We start from the raw sequence: 16,793 nt of genomic DNA, 5'->3' as shown, positions 1-16,793 counted from the left end.
AATAAAAAAATTAACAACTGATATACACAGGAACATGCATGAATCTCAGATTTATTGCGCTGAAACAAGCCACACTGTGTAATACCATTTACATAGGTCCCTGTAAAACACAACTAAAATACACTGACAGAATCAGTTCATTGGTTGTCTAGAGGTGTGAGAAGGGAGAACGGTATTACCAAGTGGCATGAGAAATTTGGGGGGACGGAGGGCACATTCACTCTCTTAATTGTGATGATGATTATGGGTAAATACAGATGTCAAATCATTTCATATAGGCTTTATCACAATCTAAAGTTCCTAGGTCATTGTCAAAGACATTAATTAAGATATTGAATGTATTAAAGATTAACAGTATGAAGAAATGGAAATGATAATGGGCATACTAAGTAAATAAAGTCATACTAAGGAAAAATAAACATGAGTATTCTCTTTCACTTGGTGCTAAACACCAGACATAAATAAATCTATACATTTGTAGGAGATTATGTAAATGTTTGAGTCTTATTACTGTTGTGTTTGATCTTCAAATTCAAAGTAAAATAAAACTGTCTTTGAAAGTATTCAGAAGTGTTCATCAAATGACCATGAAGAAGATAAAGTTGCAAAGCAGTATAATCTGGGGCAAAGGAGAGGTTACTGAGAATAATGTATTTTCAATGGTTTTTATAATCATGTGAAGCTAAGGCAGGTTTTGTACTTTACAAAACTTTCATTTAAGTCATGAATCCTGTCAATATATATATAATTCAAATTAAGTGAATTTGAAAAAAAAGTTATTTATTTGGGATCTAAGAGAACCTATAAGACAGAATTTGAAAATAAGAAGTATGAGTTTCAAAGAAATCAAGCTTTCTATCCAAAGCTATACTGCTAATAGCTATAGCTAAATCAAACTGCAATCCCTTAATCCAAATCCAATTCTGTTTATACTATGTCATTTGAAATTTATGCATGTTTTGGCCAAAGTTAAAGAATCTGTTAAAAGACTAAAGGTAGAGAAAGGGAGAATCCACGGACCATAAAAATCTCATCAGAAAAGGACAATGCAAACTACATAAATAAAAGGAGAGATGGTAAGAGCATACATTTGGACAGTTTTTGTTCCTAATAGATGAATCCATTTCATTTGCTCCTCTTATAAGATCCTGTTTCCTTTGACAAGTCATTTCTTCTCCCTTCTCTACTGATTAGTTATGTAGCTTGGTTGTATGGACCCAAATCCCTGATACCGACCCAGTACCGGTGTGTGGAAGCTTCATAGGATTCTCATATCCCATTAGGTAATTTTCTCATTGTTCTTATTCTGGGTAGGACACCTGGCTCAAAGAGGTGTGTGTTGGGGAGAGGATCAAGGCAAGAGAGTAAAGGAGACACAAAGAGAAAAAGATGCAGAGGAAGGGAGGCAGAAACTGGGAAAGAAATATATCCTATTCTTAAATTTTTTGTTTGTTTGTTTTGTCAGTTAACACACATAAAAGGGAAAAATAACCAACACCTAATACCAACCAACTCAATTAAGAAATTAAACATTATAGGGGCACCTGGGTGGCTCAGTGGGTTAAGCCTCTGCCTTCGGCTCAGGTCATGATCCCAGGGTCCTGGGATTGAGCCCCGCATCAGGCTCTCTGCTGCAGGGAGCCTGCTTCCCCCTCTCTCTCTGCCTGCCTCTCTGCCTACTTGTGATCTGTCAAATAAATAAATAAAATCTTTAAAAAAAATTAAACATTATAAATAGGGCTGAAATCTATATACCTCTACCTTCCAAATCTCGTTAGGTTTCTCACTTCTCAGAAATATTATCCTCAATTTGTTTTATCCAATGCCTGGGCACAAGTTTAAATTCTTACAACTTCAAAATTGTAATTTAAATATTAAATAGCATTGTTTTCTAAAAATTTTAAACTAACTCTCATGTTAGGTTGTGATAAAGGAAATTTTTGACTGTATTTGTGGGCCCTGCTCCTGGGCTCCCAGGAAAGCTATACTGTAACCTTTACCAAGGTCAAAATGACTCAGCAAAACCTCTCAGCATGGGCTCTATTTCTGCCCCGAAGACTTTTTGTACACCTGCTTCATTAAATAACCAAAAAGGAGCATTCTTAACATAAAAGATAAGAAAAAGAAAGAAACTTCTGTGGCTCCCTTAAGATCTAAGTCACATAGTCATACATATACTAGAAGCCCAAGATAAGGTCTGCAACTTTCTGAATTGTTTTTTTGTCTAAGGATTTATAACTTTTTATTTAGGAAAGGTCTCTAACTCTACACCAAATGCTCCTTTGTGTCCCAGGGAGCGGTCCTAAACTGGGCTCAAATAAACTCTATCCCCTTCTTTTGGGTAAAAGATATATTCATATTGTGTCAACAGTTGCGACCAGCATTCTCAATCAACACATAAGGGGAGTGACTAATCTCCGAAAATCCTTCAAGACTTGGGTTGAATGCATGTCCTTTTTAAAAACAGGGGTTTCCTTCTACCAAAACCACGCTGTGCCAACTTGCAAGGATTAATTTCTTATAAATTATAGCTTATAATTTATAAGCTCATAATTTATAATAATCCTAAACCTATATAGACACTCTTTAGTTATGAATGCTCAAGGGATCTTCCTCCCCCTAACACTTCAGGTAGAATGAAAGTTGCTTTTTCACTACTTTCATTTTGCCAGATCAAAGACTCTTCTGGGTCCACACTTCAGTAAAGGGTTCAACAAGGCAGAGGTTCCCAACCAGGATGCTGTGATGTTGAATGGGTAATAGGCCAATACCAACAGCCACATTGTTCATAGCAGAATGATTTACAGAAACATTTTTGTGAAGCTATGGAACACTAGAAACCATTGCTGTAAATGGCCTTAACTATGTGCAAAAAACTCATTCCCAACCTACCACTCTGTCTAGAATCAAAGCCTCATCTCCCATTCCGATCGTGGTCATTAAAACACAAGCCTTTCAGTTACCAACATAGGCAGAGGCTCCAATGCTTCTAGAGCTTCCGCTAACAGCTCTGGTTTTCAGTTCCTTCTGTTTTTCCACACTGGGGACTTTCCGAAATAGCATTTCTGGAAGTTTGTGTTAGGATGTGGAAGGCAATCTTGTAGATAGCTTATCCATCACGTTACTAAAAACAACTTTCTTTACATTTCCTTTGATAATCACCCTTTAATACCTTAAATTGAATTTTCTGTAGGTTTCAAGTGATTATTATTGCTAAAAAAGAAGTTACAGCATGGAATATAAAACTCAAGAGTGGTTATTAAAGTTACTGGTGATTATAAATGTGCTATGGTATATTATTTTATCCAGTTCAATAATGTATAAACTATAAGTTCTAAATATAAACAATTACAGAAAAAAGGAAGTTCTCTGAATATGCTAGAAGAGACCTTGAGTATTGGGCTTCTCTTTCCAATTGCCAAAATAGATTATCTTGACTTCTCAACTGGTGATGAATGGATCTTGTTGGTGCTAAAAAGCATTCTCCTGAGAAAGTAGAATCCTTCTTACCTTGAAATATGTTCACCACCACAAATGCAAAAAGAACTCACATTATTTTTTAACGAAGACTGTAAAATTTCCACAACTTTTACTACACATTCAGTCTGTATCAAGAATACCATTGCTACTTATGAGCCCTCACTGCCAGAAGTTCCAAACTAAACTTCCTGCCAAGGAAAATTAACGAAAAATCCAATCACACACCTAAATTTTAAGAAAAAAATTTTAGAGAAAAATTACTTAAGTTAGGAGCAGTTACGTATGAGATGAGGGTCAAGAAAGAAAATCTACATTAGTAGTACACTGAAACCATCCACTGAAATCAGTGATGGTTGAAGTCAGGGAGGGCAGGATTGGCAAGTTCTCGGTGATACAGCACCAAGAGTCCTTGTGTCATCCTAGAGCTGATGGATGTGGAACTTGGTCAAGCAGCAAACAATAACCTAGAAAGAGACCTGACAGGAAAGAAAGAATGTCCATAAACCTGGTAGCTCTGCCTTAGAGCAGAGGTCTTTCAAGCACGCCTCAAAAGATTTTATCCGTTGTACGGGAATTCTTCAGAGATGGATCTTTTGACCTGAGTTAGGCATTTAGCAGGTTAAGTTTTCACAGGAAACCTGCCCACTGAGAAACAGAGGGGTTCCCCTAGTCCTCGGCAACAGTACTTTCCTCTGTTTTAAGTGTCCCAATGAGATTCTGCCACTTGCTGGAATCTTCCACTAAAATATGTCAGTCGAGCACTGAAGACTTCCACTAACTCATGTAAAAAACCTACCAACTGCTACACTCTTGAGATGGAGATTTAACCCTTCTCCAGCAAGAGGAAATATAAAGCCCCCGATCTTTTTTCAAAAGGAGTGCCTAAGATGCGTAAATGAGGAGTAACGCAAGAAATGCTTGAAGAGAAATAAAACGTAATAAAGTGTTTCCTTAGTCATTTCTTTTTGGAATACATGCTAACTGTGGATTATTTAAGTGTTGTTTAACCCTTGCTTCAAAGCATATTAGGTTTTTTCATAGGATTCATTGCTGTAGTGATTACCCATGATCCAATGCAAGTTAGTATTTGCATACAAAGTAAAGTTAAGGACAAATTTTTTGTTGTTGTTTCTCCACCGCCCCCATGAGCAGTAAATCTCCAGGATCATTTGTTAAGACCTTTATTTCCTTTGTCAAGTATCAGCTGACCATTTACATGCAGGTTCACTTCTAACCATGCTGCGTGGCTTCTTTGATCTGTAAATCCACCCTTAAACAAATACCAAGCTGTTTTAATTACCGCAGATTTGTATCAAGACTAAGTACTGTGGGTCTTCCAACATTTTTCCCCCAAAATTGTTTTAGCTGCTCTAGGCACTTTATGTTACCATATGAATTTTAGAGTCAGTTTTCCAAATTCTACAAAAAGATACCACTGAACTATTGGTATGGATTATATCAAATCTAAAGATCAATTCAGGGAGAATTGGATTTTTTTAAAATACTATCTTTCAATCTATAAATAATTTCTCTCTCCATTTAATTTTTCTCAGCAATATTTCAGTGTACAATTCTTGAATGTATTTTAAGTATATCCCATAGCACTTCATGTCATTTGATGCTATCATAGTTTTTAATGTCCAATTTTTTGCTGACCATACACAAAAATATAATTGTGATTTCCTTATTAAGCTCACATCCTACAGACTCTGTAGTTTCACTAGCAAATCTTATATTCTGTAGGATTTTGTATGTGAGATCATGTCATTTGTAAATGAAGACCTTCTCACTTCTTTTCCAATGTCAGTATGTTTTTCTTTGTTTTACCTCTATGATAGTAGCTGGGATCTTTTGGTACAATGTCAAATAGAAGTGGTAAAATGAGAAATCTTTGCCTTGTTCTCACAGCGAGGGCATTTGGCTTGTCACTGTTAAGTAGAACACAAACTTAGGTCTTTTCAAAGAAATCCCTTATCTTGCTGCAGATTTCCTTTTAATGTTAGCTTGTTGAGAATTTTACCAAGAAGGAGGATTAACTTTATTTTTTTTTAAGTTTTTATTTTAGTCACCTAGTACTCATCACAGCTCATATGCCCCTTAATCCCCATCACTTATTTTCCCCATCCCCCCTACCCGTCTTCCCTCTGGTAACCATCAGTTTGTTCTCTATAGTTAAGAGTGTTTCTTGGCTTTCATATCCACCCCCCCCACCCCGCCCTTAGCTTGTTTAATTCCACATAGAAGTGAAATCATATGGTATTTGTCTTTCTCTGACTTATTCCATTTTGTGTGATGTTCTCTAGCTCCACCCACATTGTTGCAAATGGCAAGGTTTTATCTTTTATGGCTGAATAATATTCCATATATAGTATGTGTGTGTGTAGATACAGACCTACACCATATCCAGAGCAAAGTTTGAATTTTGACCAACATTCTATCTACGGAGCGGATTTTTTTTTTTTTTCTTCCTTAATCATCTACTATGTAACAATGATTTTCAAATGTAAGCCAAAGTTTCCTTCCTGGGATAAATCCCATCTGCTGTGATCTTTATGGAACTACATTTGATTTGTTAAAACATTCTTAAAGATTTTCCTGTCTATGTGCTTCAGAGGAACTAGTCCGTATTCTACCTTTCTTGTATGGTCTTATATGTTGTGTACATAACAGGGTAATGCTGGCCTCCTAAAAGGAGTTAGAACAAACAAATCTGTTTATAATAGATGTTATCTGCTTTCACCATAGAACTTACCTAGTTATTAGTTCTCTTGTTGAGAAGGATTGTAATAATAAATGCCGCTAGATTAACACTGCATTCTATAGCACAAGATAGTAGTTTAATGGCTTCTTTGAAGTTTTTCCTTTTTCTTAATTGGAAAATATTTGTATGTAATACTCCTACTTAGACATAGGGATTAGCAGACTTGATACAATGTCAGGTATTTTAGGCTCTGTGCACTATACATTCTGTCATAACTTATCAACTCTTACTGCAGTACCAAAACAGTGAGGGACAACATGAAAATGGGGACATCTGTGCTCCAGTTATCCCATTTAGAGAATATACAGCAGGCTAGATTAAGCACAAAAGAAATAGTCTGCTGAATTTTAAGTATCCATACCATCTCTAGTGATACGTTCTATTCTGGATATTGGCAATGGTGTCCGTTCATCTTTTCAAAACCTTTTTGGTTTCACTAGTTTATTTTTGTGGGTGGTTTCTTTTGCTTTTGTTGTTTCTTCTTTTCTGTTCATCTAGTGTTCAGTTTGCACTGCACGTTTTAGTTTATTACGGTTTTAGTTTAAATCATTTACTTGCAATCTTCTGTTCTAATATAAGCATCGAATGCTATAAACATCCCTGTAAGCATGAATTTACCTGCATCTCAGAAGTGGATATGTGGATTTTTTTAACTTCAAAACATTTTCAAAGGCTCTTTTAAATTTCTTTTATGACCAGTGAATCCTTTGTAAGTGTACTATTCTGTGATCCACTGTTTGGGGACTAAGTATCCTATTACTGATTTTTAGTTTAATTCCAAAATGGTCAGGGACATACTTTTTCCTTCAAGTCTTTAAAATTGAGACTTATCATTTGCCCCAGAATATAATCCATCTTGCTATTCTGGGCATTTCAGAGTAGTGTTTTCTGCTGTTTGGCAGATGAGCCCATGATATGTAAGTGTAGTTGCCTGATGGTGTTCTTCACATCTGTGTTATCATCTAACTAAGCAAAGTACTAAATTTCCAACTTGTGAGTGTAGTTCTCCTTTATGCTTCTATCAGATTCTCTGCCAATTTTCAAGCTTATTTTCTGCATGTACAGTTAGTATTTTTCTATCTTCTTGGTAGCATACTACTTTACAAAGTGTTCCTCCTTAGCCTTCTATCATTTCTCCATCTGAAGTCTAATCTACCATGCAAATTACTTTGTAACTTAGGTTTTAGTGTTTAAATTTTTTATTTAAATTAGCCATGTCTTTCCTTATGAAGTGGGTATGCAGGTGGCAGGATGAAATTAGTTTTTTCTTTTTTAGTTTATCTGATACTATTTTAATTAGAATACAAGGCCACTTAAATTTAATATAAACAATATGGGTGTCTTTAAAACTATCATCTTGCTGTTTCCTATTTGTTACCACTGTTATTTTTTTCCCTTTTCTGTTTTCCACCTTCTGGTAGATTTAGTAGGTTTAGAATTTCATTTTGTCTCCCTTATGGGTTTACCAGCTAGACTTTGTTTCATTTTCATTGTTTTCTCCAAGTTTAGAACATACATCTTCATTAATGTATATTAAGATTAAGATGTACATTATATGTACATCTTACATTACATGTAATATGTAATATTACATTACATATTACATATACAATATGTATATTACATTACATTATATGTAATCTGTACATTATAATGTACAGATTAAGAGCCTTACAACCGTATACTTCTCTGTATCCCTCCCATAAATTATATTGTATATCAGTGTAAGTTATAAACCCATAGTATAGACACAGCATTTATTTTAAAGATAGTTATTAAAGCATTATGAGGTAGCACAAGACAAGAATGCCTTCTTTTGCCGCTTCATTGACATAGTACTAGGATTCCTACCCAAAGGAATTAGGCAAGAAATAAAGGCATCCATATTGCAAAGAAAAGATATGTGTTCAAAGAGGACATAATCATGTATGACAAAGTCCTGAGGATACTATACACACACGCATGTGTGCACACACATATGTATGCGTGCACGCACACACACACTTTGAACTAAAAGAAACAGTCTACTTTAAAGTCTACAAAATCTGCGTTAAAGTCTACACATAAATTAATGGCATTTCCATACACTAACAATCTGAAAATTGAGAATTCCATTATAATAGCATCAAAAAGAATATTTACAAATAAGCTAAAAAGGCAGTAAAACTTGTGTGTTGAAAACTATGTAACATTAGTAAAAGAAATTAAGGATGACAAATACAAAGACATCATGTTCATAGATTAAGACAATATTAAGAGGTCAAAAAAGTGACTTCCTATTTTAATTCACTTCCCATCAAAATCCCTGTGACTTTTTTCAGAAATAGAAATCTACATCCTAAGGTTCACATGGAATTTCAATACCTTAATACCAACAATCTTAGAGAGAGAGAAAGAAAGAACAGTTGATTCTCTCACATCTCCTAATTGCTAAACTTGCTACAAAGCCGTAGTAACCAAAACACTGTGGCATGGTCATTAAGACAAATACACAGACCAATGGAATGGAGAGCCTAGAAATAAACTCTCAAATATAGAGCCATATGATTTTTGATAAGGTTGCCGGGGCCATTCCATGGGGAAAGCACCGCCTCCAAAGAAATGGTGCTGGGAAAACCAGGTATCAACATGGAAGGGAAAAAAAAAAAAAAAAAAGAATCAGGTTGGACCCTTACCATACTCTCTCTACATTATATTAAAAAAACTCAAAACCTAAGGCCTAAATTTTTTCTCTTTAGGAGAAAACAAAGCAAGTCTACAGCCATACCACCCTGAACGTGCCCAGTCTCGTCTGTTCTCGGAAGCTAAGCAGAGTCAGGCCTGGTTAGTACTTGGATGGGAGGAGAAAACATAGCAAAAAGCTTGATGATGTCAGACATTAATGGGTTTTTGTTTTCTTTTGTTTTTTAAATACAACATCTAAACATTAGTCAACAAAAAATAAACTGATAAACAAAATTTGGAACTTCAGTGCAAAAGAAAACACTATCAATAATTAAAAGGCCACCCATGAAATGAAAATAATATATATTTGCAAGTCATCTTTCTAATAGGTGAGTAATATCTAGAATATACACTCTTATAACAAAAATATCTTGATTTAAAAATGGGCAGAGAACTTGCACAGGGCTCAACAAAGGTATACAAGTGGCCAATAAGCACGTGAAAAAATATTCAACATCACTGAACAGGGAAATGGAAACCAAAAGCACATTGACATCAACTTGCACCTACTAGGATGGCTATTTGGGGTAAAGTGGTGCGGGTGGGAACCCAAAACAAAATATTGGAAAGTACATGGAAAAATTGGAACATAAAATGGTATGGCCCCGGAAGAAGATCTGGCAGTTCCTCAAAGAACAGAATTAACATATGACCCAACGATTCAACTTCTGAGTACATACTCAAAAGAACAGAAAGCAGGAATTGAACAAATGTTATATATCCATGTTCACAGCAACATTAGACAAAAAGTAGACGCAAACAAAGTATCCAATGACAGGTGAACAGATTTTTAAAATGCAGCATACATATATATTATGGAATGTTATTCAGCCTCAAAAAAGGAAATTCTGACACAGGCTACCACATAGTCAAAATGTGAAAACATTATGCTAAGTCAAATAGGCCAGTATCAGAAGAACAGTTTTTATAGGATTCTACTTAGGAGGTACTTAAATTCAAAGAGATAGAAAGCCCAACAGTAGTTGCTGGGGGCTGGGGTGTGAAGCTTGACATTAGCTAATGTGGTATGAAGAGTGTAAGTCTCTTTATACTACATTAACTGATGTCAGGCTTTGAGGTTTTATAAAGAGCAGAGTTCCATTCCAGTTTGTACAGAGGTGATGTGGGGGTTGAGGGGGGAGGGGGTAGAGGTGCAGTAGAGAGGGTTCAGGAGAGTGAAAGAGGTAACCAAGTACAAAGGGTCAGTCCTTATCAATGGGATTAGGCCGACTTTGTTACCTGAACATTAGGGTTCCATCCTCCCACAGAGTTTGGGAGACAGAGACCTTACCTTTCAGGATTACATCTCAAAGAAATGGTGCTCAGGTCTTCAAGACAGAGTCTGAGTCACAAAAGATACATAGTAAAAATTTCAAGCTTTCGGGACGCCTGGGTGGCTCAGTTGGTTAGGCCGCTGCCTTCGGCTCAGGTCATGATCCCAAGGTCCTGGGATCGAGTCCCGCATCGGGTTCCTTGCTCGGCAGGGAGCCTGCTTCTCTCGCTGCCTCTGCCTGCCTCTCTGCCTGCTTGTGTGTACTCTCTCTCTCACTCTCTCTGGCAAATAAGTAGAAAATTAAAAAAAAAAATTTTTTTCAAGCTTTCTTCAGTGAAAGCACTAAGAAAAGAAGGTCAGGAAAAATCATGTGTTGGCTAGAACAAGTCTTAAGATTTCCTGGCAAAACTAAGCAACAGGAGACATTTTGGTGGGGACATAGGGTGGGGTCATAGGTAGACTCATCCTCGGGACACAGCATGATGCTTCTAGAAGCCTTGGTCAAGTTAGGTCAGATCTCCCAGTTCAGGGGTTTGGAGGGAGTTCTAGGAGTTCTGCAGTTCTCAGGGGGAAGGATGAGGTATTGATGTTTAATGGGAACAGTTTCAGTTTTGCAAGATGAGCTTTTGTGGATCAGTGGTGGGGATTGTTGCACAGTGCAGATAAATTTAAAGACACAACTATAGACTTTAAAAGGGTTATAATGTTTTAGGTTTGTGTATATGTATGCAACAAAAGATTTGAAAGTTAAAAAGTCATTTTATGTTTACTCACTTATTTTTTATGCTATTCTGTTTTATAGATCCTGAGGAGCTCTTTGGGATTTTTTTTTTTTATTTTTCTCCTAAAGATATTAGTATTTCTAATAGTTCCAATCTGCTGGCAATGAATTCTCCACCCCAACCCCCCCCCAACTGAAACAATCATCATTCCATTTTATTTGAGTCATAGGTTTCCATGGTACAGAATTCTAGATTGGCATTTTTTTCCAGTAAGTTAAAAATGAAATTGCATTATCCTTTCCCTTACATATTTTCTGACAAGAAGTTGGCTATCATTCTCACTTTTGCTCCTCTGTATGTATGTAATTCCCCCTTGCCTGGCTGCTATAAAGAATTTATCACAATCTGTACCTAGGAGGTGTTCTCTTTATGTTTTACGTAACTTGGTAGGGATTCAATTTTGGGGTCTGGATTTATAGTTATCCTCATATTTGACAGATCCTCAGCCATTAATAATACAAATATTTTCTGTCTCTTTCTGAAACAACTAACTTCTCATTATTTGAGGACCACTCCAATTGCCAAATGAAAAATTAGAGTATCTTATAATAAAGTAGCAGAAACAGAAGTGATAAAGAGTGACTTAATGTAAGAGTCCAGATTCCAGAGGGAAATTTTGTCCTGGAGTTAAATATTTGGGGTATTCAGTTTCATACTTACTACTGTGTAGTATGTTCACAAAGGATCAGATCACCTGGAGTAAGTACAGAAGAAAGCCAAGATGACCATGAGGAAAGTTTCTCAAGCAATTCAAAATGGAGTTCAACAAGAGGTGAAACAGAAAAAAAAAAAAAAAAATGGAGGCTTTTGCAAAAGAGAAAAATATGGTATCTTGAAAAACAAGTAATATAATAACTTCAAAAAGGAGGCAGTAATTCACTGTTAATTTCTAGTGAAAAGCCTATAGACTCAAGGATCTAACACTATCTGTGTACTTGACATGATGAAGGTCATGGACATGGCAGAATGGTTTTAACAGAGGCAGGAATAAGGTCTTTTAGCAGGAACCAAAGAAGAAAAAAAAAAAAAAAAGGCCAAACACTGTAACTACACTACACACAATTCATTCAACAAGTTTGTTACCAAGGCAAGTAGAGAGCTTTACAATATTTAGCAGAAATGTAGGCAACTGATACGTTAGCACATATTTGTAGCCATTCGTATCTTATCCTGTTATATTTCTCTAATTATGATATCATATTCAACTGCATCTTGTTCTCATTCAAAAGTTTATATTTTGCTCAATTTATATTCATAGAAATAGATTTAACACATTTTTAACTAAAAAGTATTCTGATTAAGGATTGTATGACATAGCTACTATTCCGTAATTACTCAATTTTTCTTCTATGTTATTACAAACCCTGACAGAGTAAACGTCTTTCTACATGTCCTTTTATTAACAAGTTAAAGATTTTACATTAGAATTGAAGTAGCTGAATCTTGTTATATATTAGATAACGTCCATTTTTCCTGCTAAGCTTCCGCAATAATTTTCACCTCCACTGGTCCATTTTCCTCTCGTCCTCACCACTGCTACTATTGTCAGACCTGGATTTTTGCCAATAAACTGCATTTCACTGTTCTTTGTCTTGACTTTTTCTTCAAATTTCAGTTTCTAAATATGTGGTTGAGGACCATTCCGTATGTACTGACCATTTTTACTTTACTCTAAGCAAACCCCTACTCAGATACTTTACCTACCTTTGAAGGATTCCCAGCTTTTTATTTTACTGACTGGCGACAATTTTATGTTCACACAGAATTCTGCCTCCCAAAGCCATTTAAATATTTTCTCCTAGAAAATAACCACATTCAGATGATTTTTTCCTTATGCAATCTACCTTGGGATAGGCAGCAGACTCCTCTGATATGTGCCCCCTCTTTGACTGGAATTGGAAGTACCATAGCAGGGAGCCCCAAGTCTTGGTCTACTGAGCTTGGCATCATCTGCCACTCCGAGCATTGTTCCGTGCCTGCCACTTTGTCTTAGATGCCCAGCTCAGTGCGCTGGATCACAGAGATGAAGGGAACGGCTCAAGGATCAAACAGCAAGACTGCTGCCTCTGCAGTGGTTGAATTAATCTCCCTTTCAGGTACTGTTAGGCTCTCATGCTTCTAGGATCTACCACTTCCCGATATAGATCTCCCTTGATGTGTCCACCATCATTGGCAATTTCTCCCCTGCAAGCTCTCAACACCCATAGCATGCTACCTCTTCAGTCTTGGGCATCCTCTTCTCTGCTTTCAGTCTCTGAATAATTCCACAGTTTCTGCTCCCCTGAGAATCCCCTTCCCTCCATCCCCATCACAACTACTTGTGTTTTCATCATTGCATAGCTTATTTATATGGATTGGGATAGGAGAACAACTCTCAAGCTTACAGTTGGTCTGTCCTAGCTCTCACCTTTTCAGAGCATCCTGGCAAGTAGAAACAGCCTCGGCAGGTTTACTCTAAGGGAACTTTGGCTTCAGAAATCAAGGAATCACACACACCCTTTATTTGCTTTCTAAGCAAGGAGACTGATCCATGACAAAAATCAAACAAGATGCTCCAAACCTATTTCCTTAGATCACCACCAACTTTTGGGTTAGTAAATCCTAAGCCGTACCCTGTAGGACAGATAAAATGACTGGTAATTCATTAATTCCTTACATTTAAAAAATAATGATACTTATGTTGGATTCCAGAATTGGCACTTTACAATAAATAAGGCCGTAAAATTTAAAAGGAAAAAGTACTTTCAATTAGAGTAGGGTAACTTTTATTATCTACACATCTGTACAATGTGTTTTTCCTTCTTTTCCTTCTCGGCTAATGGAGTTAGGATACTTTCTAAACAGCAGACATTGGTACAAGTTAGAAACTACCGTAAATAAGAGCCAACGAAAGATACGAAATCAGTCTCCAGATAAAGCTTTCTCTAAGTAGGAGCTACCAACCCTCCATTTCCCTACCCACCCACTATATGGATCTGGTTGTTAAAGTATCCGGCGCCAGGGGAGTGGGGGTGGGGTGGGGTGTGGATAACAATCTGTGCAAGAAGTCTTGGCCGTTTGGAGAACATGTAGTTGTTATAAAATCACTGAGGCAGCTATTCTGCGGGCAAAGCTTAGGCTGTATCATTGCCCCTCTTTCAAGGGCTGAAAAAAAAAAAAAAAAAAATCAGATTTCCCGAGGTCAGCCAAGCCAAAACTGTTTCACGTTAAGAGGGCACAGCCAAGGCTAAAGATGGATCCCAGCAGTTTCACAGGCCTCGTAAGAAACACAGGCTGATAGCTCGCCATCAGGACTATTACAACCACGTGGGGTGGGGGGGAGGGGAAGCTTTGACACACTTGGGCCAAATCCCCAAACTGTCAGTTTCTGGTGGTTCACAGGGATCAGATTTTAAAAGCTCCCCAGGTGATTTCTCTCAACCAGCAGGCCAGGTGGAGAAACTGTCCCACATAGAGACTGACTATTTTAAAAGCTCGTGACCCCATCCACTAAGAACACAGAGCTATGTATTTGATTTTACCTGATTCCTACCCTTCCACGATGGTTTAACACAGCAAATTATCTTCAGGAAAAAGTTACCAAAGTTAGAGTAACTTGAAACAAGTACTTTCAAGAATTTCCATCTACATCTACTTGAAAACAAAGGCATGTTTAAAAGGATTATTTCCCCCAGACGCCCTTAAGTTTAGAATTACAAAAGACTTAAAAATAGGTTTCTCACATACAGCATTTCTCTCTGTAAATCATCTGTTATTATAACCATTACAAAAGCACTTTTTCTAATTGAATACTTCATTATTACCAAATTGATACAACCTGCATGGCCCTCCATTTCAAAATCATTAGCCCGAGAACTTTCAGCTCTCAGGTACTTTGCAAGGCAGCAAAAAACTCTGTACACTACAATACATAGAACAGTTCTTCCTAGAAGGTAGTTGTTACTGTAATTAACTTGCACTTCCCGGAATGAGGCAGAATGTGTTAATTTTAAGTTTCGCTTTTCTAAACATAAACCATCCCACCCTTTCCTCTTAAGTTCTAAAGTGGCCTAGAAGTATAAATGTGCTTTTAAGATTGTAGAGGGAAAAAAATAAAGAAAGAAAGAAAGAAACTTACTCCACTCCTTTCCATTTCTAGCTGCACTAGAAAAAAAGTTTCTGTTTTTCCTGTTAGCAAACTTTGTTTTTCCTGTTAGCAATGATGAGTTCGTGCTGGGTCATTCCTTGCTCAGGTCGGCTGGACCCTTGTCACCAACAGCATGTATTTTAAAAATGAACGGCTGAAAGCAATACGGTTGCTGATTGATAAAGAGACACCCTTCCCTCTGAAGCACTGGGATGGGACGGTGGGGGATGCAATACGGTCCCTGAATCTCAAAGAAACCTACAAATAAGGGGCCAGAGTCGTGAGCAGCCTCAGGGAGACCGGACCAGAAATGTGCTCTTAGGGTCAAGGTGACGCAAGGGACTTACGCACAGAACTCGTGGATCTTCACCGAAGTCATCCAACACACCCTCGGCGGATTCCTATGACCCCTGCAACAAACTGCCACCAACACAGTCCCTCGAGGCCACAGACGCGCGCTGACTTGCGGTCAGAAGTCCGTCGGGACGTGGGGCAGGTCCGCGACCCCCTGGAGCCCGCAGGGACGGTTCCTTCCTCTTCTCTCTCCGCGTCTCCAGGCGCCTGGGCTTCCGGGCTCGGGACTCGGGTTTCAACCCCGCGAAACCCGCGATTCCCGCGTCCCGGCCCCGCCCCGCCCCGAGCCGCCCGCGCCCTTTTCTAAGGCCCTGATGTCCCCCGACCGCACCTGGGCCGTCCGGGCTGCGCTCCGCATCGGAAGACCCTTGACGTCCTCCGACCCTGCAAACCTCCTGTTCGGGGCGGAGGACGCGCCCATCCGGCCGTCGGGCTGCGGCGGTTTGGGGTCACGGTCAAGGCCGCCTCGCGTCTCCTCAGGAGTCACCCCCGGGGCGCGATCTTTCTGCCTGCAACGCGCTCGGACCGCACGAGGAAGGCGCCCCCCGGGACCCCGCCGAGGCGGCAGCGGCGCAGCCGATTGGGTTTGCAGGTTTTCTCGCGAAACGCGAGTGGGAGAGAACCGCGACCGGGAGGGACGGGACTGAGATCTCGCCTTTACGGCCGCAGCTTGGAGCCTGGGCGTTCGGGGACACGTGCCAGCCGCGGCGCGACGCACCCGACGGGCGCCCGCGGTCAGCGCGCGCAGGAGCTTCTCGGTCGCGGGGACGACGCGCGACCGGAGTCCGAGCAACGTGGCAGAGTCCCAGAGCCCCGAGGGGCCGGGCTGGGGCGCGACCTGGCCGGGCGGGGGCCCCGCAGCCACGTGCTTCCCGCCGCGCCTGCCGCCTGCACCGCGAGGCTGCGCCAGGCCCGAGCCCGGACCGAGCCCCCAGCGGGACCCGGACCCCGCGCTCCCGCCGGACTCCGGCTGCGGCTCGCAGTGCGGGGACGAATCCCCTCCGCCGCCGGCCTCGTCTCCCTCCTCACTGCGCCGAGTCTCGGGAAACACGCGCCCTTCTTTCAGGAGATTTGAGGAAAATCATCCTCCAGATCCGCCTCTCACGCTGGGAGCGTTTCCTAACACGGGGTTTTCCTGAAACCCGCGTCACCTTGTCCCCCACCCCCGTGACTTTGACCTTCCAGTATCTCTGGGTCCCCTCCTCCGCCAAACTGCTTCTGCCACCCTGGGTGAACCTGACGGTCCTTTCTGTCGTTTCCTTTTTAGTTTATTTCAACACACTTTGTTGAAAT

Source organism: Martes martes, assembly GCF_963455335.1.
Source record: "Martes martes genome assembly, chromosome: 2".
Classification (NCBI taxonomy): domain Eukaryota; kingdom Metazoa; phylum Chordata; class Mammalia; order Carnivora; family Mustelidae; genus Martes; species Martes martes.
The sequence above is the reverse complement of the archived record's forward strand: the minus strand, read 5'-3'. Positions refer to the sequence as shown.